We start from the raw sequence: 5253 nt of genomic DNA, 5'->3' as shown, positions 1-5253 counted from the left end.
CTTCAAACTACAACACCCATAATTCATGTAGGAACTGCTGCAGCCAATGTGCAGCCGGTGGGAGCTGCATGACAACTCAACCACCATGATCAGTTTTTAATGTTTTATCGGGCAATAACTACTCCAGACTCTGCTCTAGTGTAATTTTCGGGACAATCGGGGCAGGATTGGAGTTTCATAGGCTCCTGAGTGAGCAGACCACCACTGCAGAGGACAGCCATCAATGCTGCTCTGTAGCGCTGCAGCTCTCCCACAACTCAAGCACAAAGAAGCCCAATCGTACGCCTACAGACGGATTTTATAAAAGGCAACGCGATCAAAAAACATAGCGCGTTAAATATGGCTGTAATTAATTTTTCGCAATTAACGCGATAATTTGACACCCCTAATTGTATTATCTGGTGACTTTCCGCTGAATAAGTTACGTCGGTTGTTGTGGTACAGGTTATTTGGTTAAATATCAATTTATAACCCAAAAAGTGAAACGTTAACGTGGATGAAAGTCACCAGATTGGGTATTCATTGTGATAATACTTGCAATACCGCATGAAACTAAACTTATAACTTAACGAATATCTGACAGGTAGCCCAAAAAAAAATAAAATAAAAGAAAGTAATGTTGTTATCTCTGTCACATTTCAGGGCCACCAGACAAAACACGAGCCCTGATTCATTTCAGGACTACCAATGAAGACAAGTTTACAAAAAGCAAGCAGGAACACAACAACGCGAAATTCCGCAACGCGTCCGTACCGCGCCTCTGTGTATGGTTTAAATACGGAGAAGTGCTGCGCGAATATTTCGGAAATCCGTGCCGCATTTCCGCATCGCGGCAGTGAGAATGAACCTTTAAGCTGTCCTTTAAACATTGTGAGTCACGCACAGGGCTGTGTGTGTCAGAGTGAATGCGTTGTCATGGCGATTAATGACTTGCATGCAGCAGAGGGAGAGAAAAGCTGTGTGACAGCAGGCAGATGGAGATGGCTTTAAAATGTGTCGAACTCCTCCCTTGAATTCCCAAACTGTGGGTCCAGTCATCAATCTGAGCATACCAGCAGAGAGATAAACTTGTCCCGAACACAGCCATATAGTTTTTATGTTTGTGGAGTCAAAAATGCAATCTTGGTCACAAGTTTAAGATGTCTAGCTCACAGCTGACAATTTCTCCACATTTGCTCATGTTACTTTCAGAGGCACTAGCTCACTTCCTGTTGGATTTAGGTCAGGGGTGTCAGTGATTTGTAGGTCTTGATGAGACGAACAAGCCAGTTTTGTTTGATCTTTCTATGACATTCCTACGAGCCGCAGTGGCTATTTTAGTGTGTCTAGGTGGTGCTAGAGAGCCCATTTTGGCACTTTTGGGGTTCATTTTTTCATTTTATCAAATTTGTCGCCAGTCTTGACATGTGTGCCAATTTTCGTGAGTTTTTGAGCATGTGTAGGGGGTCAAATTTTGTTTTTTTGCGCACCAATGGGGCCCCATGTCATGCAGTAGGTGCCCTTTTTTCCTTTTCAACCCTGCCCTTCAAACATCCTGAGTCTGTCACCGAGAGGGAGAGACAAGCTGTGTGAGACCAGGCAGATGGAGATGGCTTTAAAATGTCTTGAACTCCTCCCTTTTATTCCCAAACCGTGGGTCCAATCGTCAATCTGAGCATACCAGCAGAGAGATACACTCGTCCCGAACGCAGACATATTGGTTTTTATGTTTGTAGAGTCAAAAAATGCGATCTTGGTCGCAAGTTTAAGATGTCTAGCTCACAGCTGACAATTTCTCCACATTTACTCATGTTACTTTCAGAGGCACTAGCTCACTTCCTTTTGGATTTAGGTCTGTCTGTCAGTGTGTGATTTTTAGGTCTCGATGAGACGAACAAGCTAGTTTTGGTTTGATCTTTCTACGACATTCCTACGGTCCGCAGCGGCCATTTTAGTGTGTCTAGGTGGCGCTAGAAAGCCCATTTTGGCACTTTTGTGACACTAATTTTTTTCATCTTATCAAATTTTTCGCCAGTCCTGACATAAGTGCCAATTTTGGTGAGTTTTTGAGCATGTTTAGGGGGTCACATTGGGGTTCAAAGAGACAGCGGAAGAAAGAAAAAAGAATAAATAATAATAATAATAATAATAATAGTAATAATAATAATAATAATAAACGTACCAAAAACAATAGGGTCCTCGGCCTTTGGGGTTGCCGTTGGTGGGGCGGGGCGCCCCTCTAATATAATGGTAGGAGAAACACTGATGACATTTTATACTCAAAAAGTCAAAGGTCAGCTTCACTGTGGCAACATAATGTTCTGTAAAAACATTTTTCTGGCCATGACTCAATGTCTCAGGAACAGAAGGGGAGACATTTGGTCAGATATTGAATCGGTGACACTAATCTTGGGTGTCCACATTAAAACTGTGCTGATTATATAGATCAGGGGTAGGCAACCTGTGGCTCCGGAGCCACATGTGGCTCTTTAGCCCCTGTCCGGTTGCTCCTTGAGCCTTTGAGAAAAGAAGTCTATGGAAATTCATTCTATAAATCCAAATGTTGCTGAACTTCGATAGCAGTGGCTGGTTAGCTATGGATGCCAAATCCAAAAAAGTAAATTGAATAAAATAGAGAATGTAGTAGTGCGTGGACAGATTTGTTTGCTCTCATTGCCAGATCTGCAAAATTTAAGTACCAGATAATTATTAATAGTGCCCTGCACAGTGTCCACCTTGTGGTAAAACATATTAACAAATGCTTATTTAGACCATAAGTATACGCTAATTTAGACTGAATATGCTATTTACCTTGATTATAAGGCTCAAACATGTTTTGCGGCTCCACACAGATTTTTTCAAATTATTTTTGGTCAAAAATGGCTCTTTTAATGGCAAAGGTTGCAGACCCTTGGTATAGATCTTCTGTGCTGCCAGGGGTAAGATATGTGGGAAGTATGGCTGTCAAAATTGCTCAACAATGACGTTCGAATATTCCCTCTAAAAATAACTCATAAGTTCGAACCATTCGAATTTTTTTTTTTCGCATTATGTCCACAAGAGGACAAACTAACATATATGTATTAATACAAGGAAACATAACTACTTGTAGGTATTTTTATTTCAACATAAACGTCTTTGTAAACATTTACATACCTACACATTAAAACACAAAACAATTATCTATAACATTACTTTATAAACGACCGCGGACCTCTCGCTCGCCCCCCCTCTCTGACCCGTCAGGCCACAACGATAACGCCGTGCCGCGCAGCTCCGTGGCCGGCTCGCGCCCTGCAGCGATCGTTTCGGCGTCTTGTCTATTTTCTGTGCGAGCCGCGAGTGAATGTGTCAAGCCGGGTGACGGAGACAACAGCTGGGAGCAGAACCGCTTGTCGACCAGCATGGAGAAATGCGCGTCTGATGTGAACAGAAGTGCTCCGGCTCGCGCAAGAATTTCGGTGCGCTGCGCTTCGCAGCACTTCCGCGGGCGGTGTGGCCTTATACAGTGCGTTCAGTGCAGCGGCCCAGGCCAACGCCCACTCTCAAAGAGGACAGCTGCGGTGGTGTTTTTTTTTTCTCCACAATCGAATATCAATTTTCACATTCCATTTTTTGTTCAAATTACAAACAAATATACAACAAATATTCTAAATTCGAATTTAAATTCGAATTTAGAATATTTGTTGACAGCCCTAGTGGGAAGCGTGCATGTTTTTATAAACATGGATGTAAACTGTAACTGCAACTTGACTGGTGCGTGGAGGCATACAACCATGTGGCAGTAATACTAGTTGCTTTTCTTTCTTTCTTTTTTTTTGCAAAGGGGTGTAATTGAGGTCCAGGACCTCTGACAGCCCAGGAAAAATGTCAATGGCCAACATTTTATGTTGCCAGCCAGAGTGAAATGGGAGGGGGGAATCATGAGTTGCAGAATCCCAAGTTTCCTCAGACAGTGTTAATAAAGTGGATTTTTGTCTAATTAATTGTGTAGTGAGAGATTGTGAAGACTTAATGATATTGAAGGTTTCCTGTAGTGACATGGTAGGGTTCTGTAAATGTAATAATGAATCATTTGCGTAAAGACTAATTTGATGTTGTGAACTGGCATCCCGAATTCCTTCAAATTTATTGTTTTGTTGTACTGCTGCTGCGAGTGATCCTATAAAAACAGCAAATGGGGATGGTGAGAGTGGGCATCCTTGTCCTTGTACCTTATATGTTATTTGATGTAGTTTCATATGGATTTTTGTGTGTTTGTCTATTTCAGCTACTGTGAGTGTTTTGCCAGTGGAATGATGTGCAGCAACTGTGACTGCTCCAACTGCCACAACAATGCAGAGCATGAAATGAATCGTCAGAAGGCAATTAAGGTTTGCAATGCTTTTTTTGTGTGAACATGTTCACATCATAAACTTAAGAAACGTATTTGTGTCAGTTTACTGAAGTGCTTCACAGTAAGTCTTTCAAATGTCAGAAAATAAGTAGAATAAATGAATGACGCTAATGGATAGAAAGAGACGCATGAATTAAACGGTAAGCAGAAAACATCCATAAATAAGACGGGCCATCATTACATTGAAAATAAGACAGATTTAGACCCCCTATATGACTCAGATCATCCAAGTATTCTCCCTTATTCCTGTGTATGTTTTGTTTTTATAAATGTGAATATGTGGCAGTCCAATCATTTGACAAAAAAAGATAAGTATGGCCATTATTAAAGGAGACCTATTATGCTTATTTTCAGGGTCATATTGATATAAATATGTAATATTGGGGTCTAGAGTAATAGATTTATGTGCTTCAATGTTCAAAGCACACATTATTTGTACTGCTCATTGCTGCAGCACCTCTGTCTGAAACGCTGTGTTTGGGCTTATGTCCTGCCTCCCCAGCAGCCCAGTCTGCTCTGATTGCTCAGCTCACTCTCGTCTGTTGTGATTGGTGCAACGCTAAGAGCGTGTACTGGAAACGTCACGCCCCTTACCTTATCTGAATTCACCTCCGGAGGCTGGCACAGACAACAACAGCTGAGGCTAAGCTAACGACCGTGGCCGTCCGCCATTATCAATTGGAGTGAAGAAACACGAGCCGATAGACTCCAAAGCACTTTCACAACTAAGACTGGAGCAGGACGTTTCACAGTGGCAAGTATTTATTTTGTAGCCATCTTATATTTCAGCTGCAACATGATAACTGTAATTTATCTGATGTTATGGTAACAACTGTAGGTCAGTCCTCTGACGGAATGAAGTTGGAAACATCTGCTGC

At 41.8% G+C, this 5253-nt stretch overlaps 1 protein-coding gene across 1 annotated transcript in view; it reads left to right on the top strand.

Moving 5' to 3' along the window:
* Positions 1-5083, top strand: part of LOC126407426 (uncharacterized) — a 45778-nt gene extending 40695 nt beyond the window's left edge. The window contains exons 9-10 of the mRNA XM_050072300.1: positions 4250-4352; positions 4881-5083. The gene's annotated coding sequence lies outside the window, so the exon portion shown is untranslated. The remainder of the gene's footprint in view (positions 1-4249; positions 4353-4880) is intronic.
* Positions 5084-5253: the final 170 nt, after the last annotated feature.

The sequence above is a fragment of the Epinephelus moara genome, chromosome 20, assembly GCF_006386435.1.
Source record: "Epinephelus moara isolate mb chromosome 20, YSFRI_EMoa_1.0, whole genome shotgun sequence".
Taxonomy (NCBI): domain Eukaryota; kingdom Metazoa; phylum Chordata; class Actinopteri; order Perciformes; family Serranidae; genus Epinephelus; species Epinephelus moara.
The sequence above is the reverse complement of the archived record's forward strand: the minus strand, read 5'-3'. Positions and strand labels throughout refer to the sequence as shown.